The sequence below is a fragment of the Brachyhypopomus gauderio genome, chromosome 13 (assembly GCF_052324685.1).
Source record: "Brachyhypopomus gauderio isolate BG-103 chromosome 13, BGAUD_0.2, whole genome shotgun sequence".
Taxonomy (NCBI): Eukaryota; Metazoa; Chordata; class Actinopteri; order Gymnotiformes; family Hypopomidae; genus Brachyhypopomus; species Brachyhypopomus gauderio.
In genome coordinates this window covers 14,007,432-14,017,378 of record NC_135223.1, presented here as the reverse complement: position 1 = coordinate 14,017,378, position 9,947 = coordinate 14,007,432, and the positions used below count along the sequence as shown (strand labels likewise).

Below are 9,947 nucleotides of genomic sequence, written 5' to 3'. Positions count from 1 at the left end.
CAGCTGCTGGAGAATGAGGACTGGTAGGCTTTTACCAAGCTCCAGACGATAGTCTGCCTTACACCGAGCAAACAAAGTTTACACTAAGCTATCCTAGCCAGAACAGAGCTATAATGCCTGAGAATACGGAAATATCATGCTTTGGCAATATAAACATAAATAATTAGTAATGGGCACTCTAACATGGAATACATAGCCTATAGCTTACGTGTTGATTTTTATTGATGAAACTTGTTTAGCATTACTGATGTGATAACAACAGATATGTATACCGTGTTCTAACACTGTGTTTTGGAACAGGGAGAAGAAGATCAATGGCCTCAAACTGGTGCGTTCGCTGGTGCAACACCATGCCAATATCCTTCTGGTCAATCTCCACAACGTGTGCCTAGCTGTGCTCAAGGAGGTGAGGAACCTGATTATGAACTAAATATTCTGTAATCAAAGCCAAGGCGCTTGAGAATGAGCTTCACCATTTGCTACCCCAACTGGACATGCTCCATTTTATGTATTTGGATGTTCTGACCTGTGGAATAGTCAATTTCGAATGATGGGACAGTTTTGTGGGAAGTCTGGAGTGATTTGCAGTAACAATTTATTTACAGGACAAAACATTCATTAGTCTTTCTTGTAAGAATGAAGCAGAGTTCATGTGCTTGCAAACTCCAGATGTATTTCTCACTATGTGTTTCTCTTTAATCCTCCAGCCACAGAAACGCCACTGTGAGGAAGACTACAGCGTTTCATATGGAAAGCCTCGCTCAGCTGCTGGGGGCTTCTAAACTGCTCACGGGCAAGGACCTCACGGAGCGCTTCCTGTCCGCCATCAGCCAATTGGCTCTGGACGCTGCACAGGAAGTGAGGTAGACAGCTCCATTGCTCTCTATGGCCCCGGAGTCAGCACTGTGTCCATCAACACGTAGAATTGATCAATCAGCCATGAGAGTAATTTAAAAACATGTCTCCTCAGGTTCCATGCCTGTAATTGCATAAAGTTTTTGGCCACCAATAAGGACTTTGGCAAGATGGTGGACAAATTTGTGTCCCCAAAAGATCGATCGCCTGTTAAAGATATCATCATGAAGGGCAGGTAAAGAACAAGATAATCAGCAACTGTACAGAGTCTAAGTCTTATCATTTTCATATACAGAAAATAATAGTACTTATAACATCTGTTGTCTTCTCTTTGAAATGTATAGATAAAAATGGACGCCGTTTGAGACAAAAGAAAGTCCCCTACCGGTCGCCTCCATCTACAGCGGCAGTTGTCGTTGTTGTGTTGTGTTCGTTCCTCAGGTGGGCGGAGCCCACGATCCGTCTCACCTGAGGGTCGTTTGTTTGTCTATATATGTCTTGTCTTTGTACCTGTTGACTGCTGGTTACTATATCCTTCATTTGGATCAAGTCACGGGTACAGCGGCAGTTGTCGTTGTTGTGTTGTGTTCGTCCCTCAGGTGGGCGGAGCCCGCGATCCGTCTCACCTGAGGGTCGTTTGTTTGTCTATATATGTCTTGTCTTTGTACCAGTTGACCGCTGGTTATTATATCCTTCATTTGGATTAAGTCATGAGTTTTGGTTTGCGCACTTTGTCTATTAAACCATACTTTTTATCTGAGACTTGGCATGATCGCTTCCTTTTTGTTTCGCTCACCCTGCCCGTCACACAATCAGCTATAAAGAAAAACACCACCACATCCTACTGGTCAATTGACATGACCACCATCATAAGATCAGCTTCAGGATTTACAGCAATAAGCTACTTCTTGAATAAATTAAACAAGTTCTTCCAAACAGTTCTATTTCTCATTATTTTCTCATCTCATTTCTCATAGAAAAAAGCACCGGCTAAAGTTTCCTATATATCTACTTTACTTGAATACGTCTTGCTACTTCAGCTGCGTGGCCAGGTGCTTGAACACTGAAAGGGGTTCAATAGCTTGAGGCATGACAGACATTAGTGAGTTAGTGCATACATTATCCAGACAAATCAGAAAACAAACTAGGACAACAACCAGTAAAACTATCCTGACAAATAAATTTTCATTTCTTTTCTTTCTCTTTGTGTGTTAATGGGCAAAACTTTCTTTGTTTTTTTGCATAATGAACTTTAGCTTAAAATAATGCAGAACATATTGCTAAGAAGAGAAAAAGCTTACAGCACCTGGTATTCCCAGGTGGTCTCCCATCATACCAGTATAAAAGTATAATCCATTAATATAATAATTTATTAAATATATTAACATTTATTTTTGAGCGACCCATTTTTTTTGGCTCATGACCCATCCAAGGGTCGCGACCCAGAGTTTGAAAAACCTTGCAGTAGAGCAAATGTAAAATGGAGCTTTTATACACTACACGCTTAAACAGGAATGTCGTCTATGTTGTCAGAAAAGGATAAAATAACGTGTTGCGTTTGTTGTTTTTTCTTTCATTGGCTTTAATCTCCTCTTAGTCTCTGCAAGGTGGAATGTAGTTATTTAGCTCTGTAGACGCATAACTAGCACACAACACAGTTTACACCAAGCAGAACGGTCTGTTAACACTTTCATGGTAAAATCATATGAAGTTTGTTTTAAGAGATAATTATTCAATGTTTCCCAATGTTTGAATTTCATCAGTATTTATCAGAGGTTTTATCATCTTTTAAAAAAAACTATTAAAAACTGAATTATTTTCATGCTGGTTTACAGTTGATCTCAAACCATTTTTCATTTTAATGTTTTTAAATATCAGATAAATTAGCTGTTTGGTGGCATATGCTTTTTGTCGATAGCAAGGTTTTAACTTTTAAGGTTTTGTCATGTTTTAAATTGGTGTTAAAAAAAGTTGGTGATTTTAATAGTAAGATCAGCTGAGTTTAGAGCATTACTGAATTTTTCAGAGCTATGTGAAAACCTTCTGTACATGCTGTGGACGATACTGAACTTACTGGCTCCATGTGGAGTGTCTTTGGGTAGATTGGAGTGTTTGAGATATTCATTAATTTGGCCATGGTCTGATAATGGATTTCACTGAACCCTAGTTTGTTTAACCCTTGTTTTTTTTCACCCTACACTGATGCATTGACCGTCCATGTCAGTGACTGCACTGAGATGTATGTGGTTGGCAAACTTCCTCTTTACCACATCAAAATTCCTCCCAAGTCTCAACCATGGTGGACAGCTCTTTATTTGAGTAAGGGGGCAGTAATCTCATAGCAGCCTGAGTGCCAGTGGGTGTGTAGGTCTGCATGACACCAGGATTCTGTTCAAATGGGGGTGTCTACATCTTCGGTGCTCTTTAGAATGTTACGACCCATTCTAGGCTATAGGCCACAACAGCGTCCAAGGTGACAGAAATAACTATTTCTGAATAAAGACAGCACACACGGGTTCTACTTTTAGCATGATTGTATTAGATACATTATATATATTAATAGGCTTTAAGTCAATATATTTATAATCATATAAAAAATAAATACTTATACATACACCAAACAACTCTGGTATTATTTCAGAAGTGACATGCCAACATAATAAACAAACCCCACACTAGAAAGGAAATACATCTCCATCTAATCCCAAACAGAAAACACACAAATCAATCTCCCTACCAACAAACAAAGACAAAACCAACCCAAAACAACATGGCAGTCACTTCCTACTAACCAGAGGGGAGGGAGGAAAAGGAAGGACAACACAGAACACCACATAACAGGTAGGATCACATATGAATACAACCTTACTAAAACAGCCACGCCAACAAGTCAGGCCAATGCAACACAAAAGTCTGCACAATGTATCAAACGTGCCCCCAAGCTGCCACTACAGCTGCTGGCCTGTAGTAGCTGCCTTCCCTCCTGTCTGCTGTCCTTATCTCCTGTTGGCCGTCCTCCTAGGGCGGAGCAGCATCCCAATTAGGAGAGAGGTTTGCACAAATCCCGGTCTGGAACCTGGATCCACTTCATTCCTGAAACAGAACACGTATGCATCCCAGCAGTAACATAACAAGAACGTCAGGAACGCTTCAGCTAAAAGGTTGAGGAGCGTCCTCAATGTCCCAAAAGCAATCAATCATCAATCTGCAATGAGTTAATTTATATCACGCCTTCAAAATTACACATTTACAGTGAGACAGAACCATAGATTGGTACAGAACTTTTTTCTCACATGCAATACCATTGTACTAAACATTACATCAATCATCATGACATGAATCATAAAATTCAGATATCTAGTTTTGTCAAGTTTAACTTATTTCTATATAAGTATAAATAAAAGGCCAAATGTTTTGCTTAAAAACCAAACAAGCAACAGTTGACCGTGGTGATGATCAATAAGCTTGATGATGCTTGGCCTTCAGAACAGAATCAGTTCTTCAAGATTCACTTGCAAAAAAATCAGGGAGTTTGTAGGATTATAGTCAGATGTATGATTATCCAATTATACCAAATATATATCCAGAAAAAACTGGCATTGGCTAACTGGCTCACCTAACTAAAGGTCTAATATAACAGGTTTGCCATAACTCATTAGCAAATATCACCATCTACTGGCCGGCAACAGGAAAAGTATGGAACTTCACCATATATACATGTATATCTATGATGTGAAGTTCGGTGCTTTGCAACAGTTGCAGTTCTAGGTGAATTTGAATCATTGCTTTTTAAATGCAAATTTGAATTTTAACACTGGAAAATAATTAAATACATTTAAAAAAGGCATCTAAGAATCTAAAATGCATTTTTTTTTGTTCTATGTTTTATTTATCACAAGAGTGCAGTGTCTACTGCTTGCATGAAGGCTGCCATTTTTTATGCTTATGTGTAAGTGTGTGTGTGTGTATCACAGCAAGGGAACCAGACCATTCGTTGCTTGAAAAAAAACAACAAAAGCACAGCGCTAATATCATCTTCTTTACAGTTCAAAAGTACATGTCTTTATGGACCAGCACAGGTCACAAGACAATAGCAACTCAACTCAACGATGCTTTTAAACACATTTTTAAATGGATTCCAGCAGCTGCCAATGTCAATGTTCTCCTTGATCAAGATAATTAAGAACAAAATGTACTGTTTTAATATTGAACAAATTTCATGAATAATTCAAACCCGAACCACCAAAGTGGCAGAAATCCCTTTGTTCTGCTTTTTTTAATCATGCGGTAGCTGTAGTGTTCCAGACTTGTTCCTGAGTCCTGAACCACTTCAGTAGATACACAGTTTGACTAGAGATCTCATTGGTTATTTGTATCCACAAGCCAGTTTGGCAAAACTCAAAACAAAGCTTGCCACCCATAAACTGGTTTTATGCATTAGTGAAAAGTTTGCACAGCTCTTTCTTCAAATTGGTCAGCCCTGACATGTTGTAGCTCACAGCACAGCACCAAACAACCATGGAAGGCGGGACGGCTTGTATCCACATGGCTGCTGGGGCCCCAGATGTGTGTTCTGTCTCTTCTGCACCACCCTCATCCCTCTCTCCCCCCCTGCCTCCCGCTAGGGTCTCCTCCGTCTCCACCCCCAGCACTCCGCTCACAGGCATCTCTCCCTCACCACTGCTGCAGAGGTGGAAAGAGTACTGAAAAATTGTAATTGAGTAAAAGTATCATTACTTTGCCTAAAATCTACTCAGAGTAAAAGTAAAATTACCCATCTCAAAATTTACTCGAGTAAAAGTACAAAATTACTTCAATTTAAATGTAATTTGAGTAAAAGTTACTTGGTTACTTTCAGTTATTTAATGCATGGATGAATCATGAACCAAATTCAGCACAAGTTGTTTTAATGGATTTCAAAGTGTATTTAAGTGCACATCCACACTTGCAAAAAGATCAGCTGGGCTCAGGAACATACTTCCTCACAGCACAAGGACAGTCACAACCTGTACCATAAAGTGCAAACAATTTTCAGTCCTATTGTCCAACGGACAACACTATGATAAGAATAAAGAAATTTTAATTACAAATTATTCAAAAAACAAAATGCACACAAAATTAAGTGCCCACAAGATGCCACAAATCAAACTAAAATGCAAAGGATTCCACTACTCACAATAAAATGCCCACAAGATCCCACATCAAAAATTAAAAAATGCTCATAGGATCCCACAATTTAAAAGTAAGTGCTCACAGGATCCAACTATTCAAAATACAGTGCCCACCGGATCCCACTTTTCACAATAAAATGTCCACAGGATCCCACAGAACCTGATAGATAGAAGATTTAAAGATAGACCAATCTCATCCTTTTGGAAAAAAAAGTGCACCAGATTAAGACCTGATTATGAGACAATGGAAAGGGCACGCGCAAGGCAAGGCCATGCAATTGGCCTTCAGTTCTGGGACTCAGAAGTTTACATTTCTGCCCGCATTTAATTTTTCACCATCAATATTTTTTTACTCAGTAATGTGAGGGCGTTCAAACGTAGTGAAGTAAAACTACTTGGGTCAAAATGTACTCAAGTAAAAGTAAAAATTACATATTTCAAAAACTACTCAGAAAATTACAAATTACTCATAAAAAGTACTCAATTACAGTAATGTGAGTAAATGTAATTAGTTACTTTCCACCCCTGCACTGCCGTCATCATCCTCGTCTTCGTCAGGTGTCTCTGCATACTCTCCATCAGGCTCCACGACTGCAGTTTCCACACCATCACCTGCTGGTGAGGGATCTGTTGGAAAGAGAATTATTCTAACTTAGAATTAGAGTTACGGTTTCTCATTAGGTTTAGTGTGATCTTCCTCGTCTAAGATGATAAGCTGAGGGAGTCACTCTGACAAGCTCCCTCGTATGGCCATGGGCTCTTGCAACCCACACCTGTGTTTTACTTACACTAACACGAGGCCTATTTCCACTAATGCATGCACCAGTGTCACCAGTGCTTAATTTGTAAATCAAACGATGCCGAAACGCAAACAGCGGCATGAGACATGGGGTCACTGAGGCCAACAATGTCACCAGATCGGACACAAAACACAACGCTTAGGCACACAAATGTCAAAATAACAAGCCAATTCGTATATATAAATTACTTTTAAATGATTTATGTGTGTGTTTTATAAGTGTTTCAAGTGCAGAAGTGCATTTTAAGTGCATTTTCAAGTACTTTAGCCTAAATTCCAGCAATTTACAAATCTGAAACACAAAGCAACATTAAAATTTGTCAGGTAAATGTTCCTTCCCCTGTTTTTGAGAGGTGTTTCTTTATACTACCACATATCATTTCGGAGAGCACTGCATAGAATGTGACGCGGCAAGTATAAACGCCTCCTCCTCCGGAGGTTCGCGCGAGGTGGGCGGAGTCGCGGTCACTCGCGAAAGTATAACTAGCTTTATAGGGGAGACGCCTAAAGGCATCGCTAAAAAGGAGAGCTCTTATGTGATTTAGGAAGCCTGAATGTGGATCTTGTGTTTAAAAAATGTCTTTTATAGAATTATTTGTTCAATTAATTGGTTCAACGCAGACAGATTTCTTCATAACTTATAATTAGTAGGCTTGAAAGTTACCGGATCCCGGAACGCACCCTTCAAAATGAAAGAGTTCCCGGATCCTGTTCCAGCAGGATCCGGCTCAAATTAAGCCCTGGTGAGGAAGGTAAGGAAAGAGCCCAAAACTACTCGGCAGGACCTGGTCAATGACCTGCAGCAAGCTGGAACCACTGTTTCCAAAAAAACTATTAGTAATGCATTGCGCCATCATGGCTTAAAATCCTGCAGTGCACGCAAGGTCCCCCTGCTTAAGCCAGCACATGTCCAGGCCCGTCTGAAGTTTGCCTATGACCATATAGAAGATCCAGATGAGGTGTGGGAGATAGTAATGTGGTCAGATGAGAAAATAGCTTTATGAGCTTTATGGTCTAAACTCCACTCACCGTGTTTGGAGGAAAATGAAGGAAGAGTACAAACGCAAGAACACCATCCCTACAGTGAAACACGGAGGTGGAAGCATCATGGTTTGGGGATGCCTTTCTGCAAAGGGGGCAGGGCGACTGCACTGCATTGAGGGGAGGATGGATGGAGCCATGTATTGCGAGATATTGGCCAACAACTTTCTTCCCTCAGTAAGAGCACTGAAGATGGGTCGCGATTGGGTCTATCAAAATGACAATGACCCGAAGCACACCGCTCGGGCAACTAAGGAGTGGCTACATAATAAGCATCTCCAGGTCCTGGAGTGGCCTAGCCAGTCTCCAGATCTGAACCCGATCGAAAATCTCTGGTGACACTTGAAACTCTGTGTTGCCCAGCGACAGCCTAGAAACCTCAAGGATCTGGAGAAGATCTGTATGGAGGAGTGGGCCAAAATCCCTGCTGTAGTGTGTGCAAACCTTGTAAAGAACTACAGGAAACGTCTTACTTCTGTAATCACAAACAAAGGTTTCTCTACCAAGTATTAAGTTTCATTTTTCTGATGTATCAAATACTTATTTTCTGCAATATTTACAAAGTATTTGTATATTTATTTGTATTTGTATATTTAAAAGTCATTCAGTATGATTTTCTGGATTTTGTTTTTAGATTCCATCACTCACACTTGAAGAGCACCTATGATAAAAATGACAGATTTCTACATGCATTGCAAGTGTGAAAACCAGCAAAATCGGCAGCGTATCAAATACTTGTTCTCCTCACTGTAAGTTCCTACACTGTTCACGTGTTCCCCTCAGACACATGAATAGAGTTTAGTGTAGCCACCATCTTTTACACAGATCTCTGGAATCAGGGCAAATCACAGACCTTGTTTGCTAGAAGGGGAGTTGTGTAGAGTCAGAAATGCCCAGCGATGGTAGGCCATTTTCATACGACAGTCTTTTATCAATTCTCTCATGCCTCATGTGAAGTAGTTTTCAGTATCAGAGAAGTTATTGACAGACTTATTACTATACTTTTTACTATAGTAGAGAGACCGTATTGAGGCTGTGTGTATTTAACATATAACATTATTTATATAATCCACTTTCATTAATTAAAATACGTTTTACAAAACTGAAGAAATAAAATGAATGAAATAAAAATGAAAATGAAATAAAAATGAATTAACTAAATTGATATATGTTTAATCAAATAAGTATTCTAAGATACTGATATTATAATATCGTAAATGTATTATTATTATTGTCATGGTAGGCCGGGCCAGCTCCACAAGAGAGCCACCCACTTCACAACACTCCACCTCCAGTTCACTCTCTCACTAATTATCACACGCACCTGTCCCTAATTACAACAAAACTCCTTATACGCCCACAGGTCCTGCATGTCGGTGCTGTGCATTGGTTGTGCTTGTCAGAGTGAACCTGCGTGACGTCAACCGCCGCTTCACGCCCAAGTTTTCAGTGACTCTTGCTTCTGATGTAGAGCTCAGCACTCTGTGCTCTTCACTTTTCTTTAATATGTGAGTGTGTGCTGTGCGCTTTTTAGCATGGATATGGACTTGAAAAAAAACACAGCACCATCCTCATTGTCTGCTTCTGTCACCCCGTTACAATTATTATCATTATTAAACTTTGGTACAGAAGTATGTTTTTAGTTGAGTACTAATGCCATGTAAGACGCCATTCCAATGTTTCCAAAGCAGCCTCAGCATTTGTATGTTTTGATCTGACCACTGCAGCTGAGTTCTATTGATGAAGGTCTGTGCTGAAACACATTGGTTGAATAAAGTTTTGAGCTGGTATTGTTCTTTCTAGTGACCTGTGGAGTTTGCTGGCATAACATCTTACACTTTACTTTCTACATTCAGTTTATCTTATTTTTTAATAAAATTATAAACCCTTAAACTTTGTCATAGAAAGTACATGTTAATTTTATTCAGAACTGTTTTTTTTACTCTTAAAGGACAGCAGGGGAGTATGTTTTCTTTTCTCTGATTATTTTCAGATCTTGTCTACGTTATTCTACTGGTATGACCAATGATTCCTGCTTTCTCATTGTCCAAGAGTTAGCTTTCTGATGTAACATCTGAGCA

At 39.6% G+C, this 9,947-nt stretch overlaps 1 long non-coding RNA gene across 1 annotated transcript; it reads left to right on the top strand.

Moving 5' to 3' along the window:
* The first annotated feature begins 308 nt into the window (after positions 1-308).
* LOC143474426 (uncharacterized) lies at positions 309-1,311 on the top strand. The gene is made up of 4 exons (XR_013120764.1): positions 309-406; positions 708-863; positions 971-1,090; positions 1,200-1,311. It is a non-coding gene; the product is annotated as an uncharacterized LOC143474426 (long non-coding RNA).
* Positions 1,312-9,947: the final 8,636 nt, after the last annotated feature.